Source organism: Triticum aestivum, chromosome 7D (assembly GCF_018294505.1).
Source record: "Triticum aestivum cultivar Chinese Spring chromosome 7D, IWGSC CS RefSeq v2.1, whole genome shotgun sequence".
Taxonomy (NCBI): Eukaryota; Viridiplantae; Streptophyta; class Magnoliopsida; order Poales; family Poaceae; genus Triticum; species Triticum aestivum.
This window is the reverse complement of record NC_057814.1, coordinates 274018696-274026489: the sequence shown is the minus strand read 5'-3', so window position 1 is coordinate 274026489 and position 7794 is coordinate 274018696. Positions and strand designations below refer to the sequence as shown.

General features: G+C 48.9%; 1 long non-coding RNA gene across 2 annotated transcripts; it reads right to left on the bottom strand.

Annotated features, from left to right (window-relative positions):
* Positions 1-4175: 4175 nt before the first annotated feature.
* Positions 4176-5538, bottom strand: LOC123168153 (uncharacterized). 2 transcript variants are annotated; one of them, XR_006484221.1, is made up of 3 exons: positions 5099-5375; positions 4802-5009; positions 4176-4583 (listed from the first exon to the last, which is right to left on the bottom strand). It is a non-coding gene; the product is annotated as an uncharacterized lncRNA (long non-coding RNA). The 2 variants fall into 2 exon arrangements; XR_006484220.1 differs by having other exon boundaries at positions 4802-5538.
* Between the last annotated feature and the right edge of the window lie 2256 nt (positions 5539-7794).

Here is a 7794-nt window from a genome sequence, read left to right as displayed (position 1 = left end):
GAACAAAATGCAAAACGAAAGACAAAACCCGACCACGAAGGGAATATCATAACACATAGCCGAAAATGGCAAGAGTCAGAGTTACAAATATGGAAAGTTACATCCGGGGTGTTATAATAGGCTATCATGGCAATTTGGGAGGCTTGATAAACAAGTAGTAGGTAGTGCGACATAGCGATAGCATCGAGACAACTAGCAAAGCAAAGATAGTAGTGAGATCCAAGGTGACGGTCATCTTGCCTGAAATCCCGCTAGGAAGAAGAACGAGTCCATGAAGAAGATGAACGGGCGTAGACAAACCAAGCGTAATCGAACGAATCCTCACGATCGCAACGAAACAGGAACTATCGAGAAGAAGCACAACCGGAAAGAAGCAAACAACATGATAAACACACAACACATAAACATGGTATGATGCACAATCAAGTATGATGCATGTCCATTTTAATGAGGCATGGTATGGCTAAGTGCAACAAACGATACTACAAATTAAGTGGAGCTCAATATGCAATGAGTTGCATATTGACGAAACCCCACATTCAAGTATTTAGTTCACTCTCGTTTATGAACCCAACAATATTAAATGCTGTTAAACATGGCAAGAGGTGAAGCATAAGTAAACCAACTATTTAGGCAAGTTTAAATGAGGCCGGAAACAACAAACAACAATTCCGGAAAATCCCCGTATGTGAATTTCGAATTTGGTACTGATCTGATTAAAACATTATGTTAGAGTTGTTAAACAGAAAGTTAAAGTGCACCATGTTAATCTATGAATTTTTTCACCCGATTTACATATAAAGTTTATTTAATTCGGAGCTACGGTTAAATTGGTATGAAATAAACCATTTTAGCAATGCCATATATGCAAATTAATGCAAACAACAATTTTAAATATTTTTAACAGGGATGAAAGTTGCATATTATGAAAGTACATGAAAATCTGAGCAAGATGCATATATGACAGGTTTTATTTGGATGCATGGTTATTTGGTTATTGACAATTCAAAATGATGGCATTGATGTGAATATGCAGAAAATGAATAAATGCTAAATAACATGGGACAAGAAAAAAAACATACACGGGCCGGATTCAATGTGCTGTGCAAGCCCAGAAGCAGATCTGGCCCGAAGGGGATGTGGGTGTGCAAAATAACAAGAAAACAGAGAAAAAAATGGGGGCGGCTGGGACTTGATCCCACGAGGCCACGACCTCCTGGATAGAGGAGCAGAGTATACCTGGGCATACCTCGAGCCGGGCCGGGCTTCGGGCCGGGCCTCGCCAAGCCCGACGCAAAAAACCCAGCCCGAGCCCGGCCAGGCCGTCGGGCCTGTTTTCTGGGCCCGAGCCCGGCCCGAACACGTAAAAGCCTGTCGGGCTTCGGGCCGGCCCGGCCCGTCCTTCAGGAAAACACGAAAACGATGGGCCCGGGCCGGGCCCGGCCCGGCCTTCGGGCTCAAAATCTAGGCCCGAGCCCGGCCCGGGAGCGGCGTCGGGCCGACCCGGGTCGGGCTTTTTCGGGCCGGGCTGCCCATGGCCAGGACTAGAGCAGAGTGCTGGACGCGGATTTTTAATTGTGCGTTCCGTATGCAGCTTGTATCAGCACCGCACATGACCCACCTTTGTGTCAGCCATGCATAGTATTCCATGGTCACAGAGATTTTGGCTGCATGTATATTCAGCTGTATTCCAACTGATTTGACCTCACGTGGGACCAGGCCCTATAGATTCTGTTAGAAGGGAGAGAAGAATTGGTGAAATAGTTTGATTATTGCTTGAGCCTCGTGGGCATATATATAGGAGTGCAAAGACCAACTTGGAGTACAAGATAAGGCAGGACCAAATCCTAGTCTATCTCGTCTTTCCTAATAATCACGATACTCAACATCCCCCCGCAGTCACAACGGTAGCGACGCAGACAGCGAGACTGGAGAAGAATCCAAAGGCAAGCCGACGGACACCCCCCCACAGTCGTAACGGTCGACGCATCGCGGAGTCATGGCTGGAGTGACAACCGACGAGGTTGCTCAAGCAGGCGGTAGCCCTTTGTGCCGTTGTCGAGGTAGCCGAGAGCGTGGGTGGTGGAGCCGTGGTCGAGGTAGCCGTGCGAAGAATGCCGTGGTCGATGTCGAGTCTGGGTGGCCGGTGTCGAGGAAGTCGCCGTGGAGCCGCGGGCGCAAGGTGGCGCCAAGTTAGTCATGGGCGCAGTGGTGTCGAAGTAGTGGTGCGTCGGGAAGAAGATGTTGTTGGCGACGCGTCGTGGCGGGTTTGCCAATCCCGGGGACACATCGTGGACGAAGGCACGCACCGGTGTTGCCAGCACCGGGCATGCGTAGACGGACGAAGACGAAGTTGACGAAGTGCCGCACCAGGCTTGCCAGGCCCGGGGACACGTCGTGGACGAAGGCACGCGACGGTGTTGCCAGCACCAGACATGCGTAGACTGGGACCTGCACGAGCTGTACGCCATGTCGAAGAGGTCGAAGAGGCCAGCAGAGAAGGACTCGACGACGGTTGCGGCGTCCATCGGCACGGGGCCGATGTCACCAACGGTGGTCGGATCGGAGTAGACGAAGTGGTCGGGGTAGATGACGGCAACGCTGGCGACCGGCTAGTGCTGGATGAAGAAGGGGGTGGACCGGCGGCGGCGGCCAAAGAAGAGCAGCGGCGGCAGCCTGACGGCGGCGGCGGCGGCTAGGTTAGGAGTGCGGCGACGGTGCTCGAAGTAGGCGAAGAACCCTGACAACGTGACGAAGACCGGCGCGGACGGTGACGTTCCCGCGCCAAGGGAGACGGCACGGCGCATACCACGGGAGGTCGACGTGCGGGGACGGCGGAGTGGACCGCGGGCCGCGACGCTACAGCCCGAAGATGCGGAAGCGGCGGCGGCTAGGGTTTAGGATCGACTTGCGATAGATACCATGTTAGAAGGGAGTGAGGGATTGATGAAATAGTTTGATTATTGCTTGAGCCTCGTGAGCATATATATAGAAATACAAAGACCAACTTGGAATACAAGATAAGGCAGGACCAAATCCTAGCCTATCTCGTCTTTCCTAATAATCACGATACTCAACGGATTCCCCTGGCACGAGCTTGTACGCTGCTCCTTTATCCCATGCCGCATGTGTGTAGTTTTGTCTTTTGAATAGTGCCAAACCATGCACACGGTGTTAACTAGAATGCCAAACCACTTGAACCGCTAATTATGCAAGAACAAACAGATTTCTAACTAATTTGTGTATTAGTATATACTCCTTTATAAATTTTATTATGCAGAGTATATATTAGCTCGGTCCACCTTTTTTAGTAAACTTTATAAAGTTCTTCTGATATTCCTGCAAAGTACATCACACTGAAACGAACAACACGTCTCCCATACTAATTATTCCCAACGCTCTTATATTTCTTTACGGAGGAAGTAACTTTTTTCTACGTGCATATAATACAGTATAATATTTCTTTACGGAGGAAGTAACTTTTTTCTACGTGCATATAATACAGTATAATAAGGTATTAGTCAAGAGTCCCCCGGGAAAAAAAGTCCCTCCAATCGGATTTAGTACTAGACAACAGAAAGAGTACTGCCTCGTATAAAAAAAGTATTGAACAATATAATTAGAAGTTCTTCGAAGCATCCAAGCAAAGTCGATTAGTCATTCGTGCCCTATATACTAAGTGCACCACACACTTTAGAAAAGTTCTTAAATTATTATGGATGACGGTAAAGTCCTTCAGGATCGATTTGTAAAGCGCGCAAAGAGCATGAACAGAAGTTTTTATCGTAAGATATAAAAAGTCGATAAGTACTTACCGCCATATACCATTAAGTGCGCCACACGCTTGAGCAAAGTTTTTAATTTTTTACTGCCGACGGTAAAGTTTTTCCGGATCGATCTCTAAAGTGCGTAGCATGCATGAACAAAATTTTCATTCTAAGAGATAAGAAGTCGATAAGTCCTTCGTGCCCTATATACTAAGTGCACCACATGCTTGAGCAAAGTTCTTATTTTTTATGGATGACGGTAAGTTCTTTTGGATTGATCGGTAAAGTGCGCAAAGAGCATGAATAAATCAAAGCATTCACAGTATGAACTAATAATTCAGTCATGATTCCATAGTTAACAAACTGGTGAAACAATACCAAAACTGAAATAATAACAAAAGTGCGGAGTGATGAGAAACCAAGTACGTACTTTATCTTGGTTAAAAGAAGTGCTTGCAAATCCTCAAATATTAAGTCAGTTACTTTAAGCAATGGTGTCTGCTTCACTCGAAAAGCATTTTGGCTAAGAACTAGGTTCTCTAGTACCTTCCCTTGACCAGAAAAGTGCTAAGAACGAGCATAACACAAATCTTGAATGCAATATACAAAATTTATCAAGACGCAACCCCTTCCAATCCACAGAAAAAGAAGAGGATGGGTATGTGAAACAAGAGTCATGCTCCTGCCTGGCCTTCCCGTGTCTTCGCGCCCAAAATTTAAGACGAAGAGCATCTAGTGGCCGACCTCGAGCCATGCCCCGAGGTCATGGAGCTGCAGCGACCTAGAACTATTTTTTTGGGAGAGCGACCTAGAACTCTGAAAAGTAAAGAAACATTAGAGCAAATTCAGTAGGGTATTTCTTTTTCGCACATCAATTGTAACAGCCAAGATCCATAGCAAATCGAGGAGAAAATAAAAGGATTTTCATCAGAGAAATATAAGGTAAAGTAAAAGACATCTGCTTCCACCCTCTTGCTGGATCCAACAAAAAGAAGAAAGAATAAGACAGATGAAGGTGTGTATGTGGATCTCACCTGTGTACTTCCTCAAGCTGCTCGACTGGTGGTAGGAGCCTGGTGAGGAGTTCTTGGAGACGAGGAGCATTACGACAGCCTCGGGGGGAGAAGCGGATTGGAGATCCGGAGGTGTCTATGCTCCCCGTCGTCTTCCTCCTCTGGCCATCCCCGATCTAGGACTCTTTGGGCGAATTTGAGGAGCAGATTTTTTTCATCCATTTTCTTCCTAGCAACCAACAAAGATCACATCAAAACCTAGAATCACAGGAAACCAAAAAAGCAAACAGATTTGGGAAGAAAAACAAGAACAACAACTTTGGATCTGAAACTTCCATCTCCTTCCCCTCTTCTTTCTCCTCCTCTCTGGCCGCTCCTGGGGCTCATCCTCTTCTGGCGCCGTGATGGTGCGGGGTAAAGGGAGGTCGCCTCCTCTATTGTGGGCTAGTCGACGGCAACCGGAAAAGTGCGACGAGCAGGAGCAGTGGTGGACTGGCGGGGAGCTTGTCCGCCTCTCCAGATCTAAACTGAGCCGGGAGTCCCATCCCTTGTGTGCCGTCTCGATCTCAGGAGGGCGTAGGTATAGGGCCCCACTAAAGTCAGATACGATTCGACTGTATTCAGTGGTATACCGTGTGGTAATGGTTTAGAGGTGGGGCCGAGGGGAAATGCCACATGGGCTGTGGGGCCAGTTGGTGTGGATCCATATGCACGCGCGAGCGACTTCGATTCCCGCTGCATACGGAACGCGAATGGAAATGCCTTTATCGCAGAGTGCTGAACAGTGCGCTGCTGCTGCTTATTTGTGCCAAACAAGGGCGTGGCGGCAGAAGCTGAACCAAAGCAAAGGCCAGGCCTACTTCTTCGTGGATCACAGAGGAACTGGCTGACGACGCCGGCGAGCAAGACGGCGACCGTCGCGACCACAGGCCGACGGCGGGGGTGCGGAAGTAGGTGGAGGTGTGGTGCGCGGCTTGCGGAGTGAGGCGGAAGCAGAGACCTCGAGCTCAAGCGTTTCCTTGGCTCGGGACCATGGCGAGGTGCAGCTGAGGCGCTGGGTGGCGATGGCGTGGCGTGCAGGCGAGCTGCGGTGCGTGTGCGGGGCACGGGGTTTTGCGTGTGTGGATGCGAGCAAGTTTGGGTGTGCAGCTAGCGGCGGAGCAACAGCGGGAGTGTGCGCGCAGGGGGGTCTGCCCGGGGATGGGCTCATGCTCGCCTTGGTTGTTTCGGCGGCTGGGATTGGCCAGGCCCTAGTGCTCGTATTCGAGCGCGGGCGAGCGCGTGGGACTGCACCAGGCGCGATCTGGGCGTGGCATTGCGTGTGTGCATAAGAAACAGAGGAAGCATAGCAACCTCGCCGGTGATCGAAGTGACGGCGGAGGAACTATCGGGCATGCAAGCAACCGGCGACAGAAGATGCAATCAACGGGAAAAGGTACGGGGAAGCGCGGCTGCTCACGTAGAGGGGCTCGGAGGAGTCAATCGAGCTCGGGGACGAGAGGACGCGACGAAGCTGGCCGGTGACGAGCACCTACCGTAGATGAAGAAGATGAAGACGACGACGAGGAACTTGACGTTCCTCTGAACCGTGAAGAAGATGAAGCAAAGGAAGAGGACATCGAGGAACTTGGCGTCTTCGGCCTTGGAACGCAGCGGGAACGGGGTCGTGGAGGAAGAAGGGGCCGGCGTTGGAGCTCATACGCCGGAAGAGAGCTCCGGCTCGCCTCGTCCATGGCAATCGGGAGCGAGGCAACAGAGCGCTTGGGGTGCCCTTACTTGCGCAACAGCGGCAGAGAAGAGGGGGGGAAGACTAGTACCCTAGGGCGCTGCGGGGCCTCTTATAGGGGCGAGGCGCAGCTCGGCTGGCTGCCATCGTGGCCATGTGCGCTCGGCCAGGATGTTTTTACTATGAGGAGAGGAGGAAACAAGAGGAAGGAGAAAGGTGAGGAAGAGAGAGACCGCCAGGTGGGGTCGCCCTTGTTGAAACGTGGAATTTCACCATGGGAAGGCTAGGTGGTTGCAGCGCTGGGTTGCTGGGCCGGATGGAAGGAGAGGCCCAGCGAGTAGCTGAGGTAAGGGGCCTTTTCCTCTCTTGTAATTTTTATGTTTATATAAATAAACAGACAACAATGAGGAAAGTCCAAGGGTTTTTGGTCAGGAATATGAGATATATAAATACATATCTGGAACCCTGGATTTATGCACTATTTGATAAAAGTGATTTGGCAATTTTAGAGATAGAAAAATAATTCGAGTTTGAACTAAATTCAAACTTGAGCTATTTTTGAACCCAACCAATTCATCTTTAAATGAGCTGAAACTTGACAGAAAGGTTGAAGGCAAGGTGTTGGATTTACAGAAAATAAGTGAACATTTTTTACAGGAACAGGAAATGGCCACTTGCAATAAATGGGTGACAAATGAAAGGAAGAAGCTTGTGATGGGGTGCTGCACTTGATAATGTTCTAAATGGAAAGGGCAAGATGAAACAGCAAAGAAGATGAGGAGAAGGAGTTCACAAAGATAACAAGCACACAACAAATATGCACATGACAATGATGACCATGATGCAAATGCAACAAAATGACAAAGGCAATATCACATCATGAAGCATAGAACAAAGCAAGTGACACAACCATGGCAAACAAACAAGGATGGCACAATGCAATATAATAAAAGATGAACATGATGCAAGAAGCAAAATATGGCAATGGCATTCATCATGATCATGGCAACAATATAGGGAAAAGAAATATGCAAAACAATTATGACAATGCCACACACAATAATACTCATGCCACAAAATAGAAGGGGCAAAGCAAACAATGATGATGATGATGCCACTTATATTAAAGCCCACATGGAAATCACACATGACAAGGTTGGATAGGTTACAAAATAGGAAGGATCGCACTTGGGCTGTTGCACGAGCTATCCCCGAGTGGTCCTCGAATTTCTTCGAGACGGACCGTCCTCCCACTGGCTTCCTGACTGAGAAACTCTTTCTCAAGGAA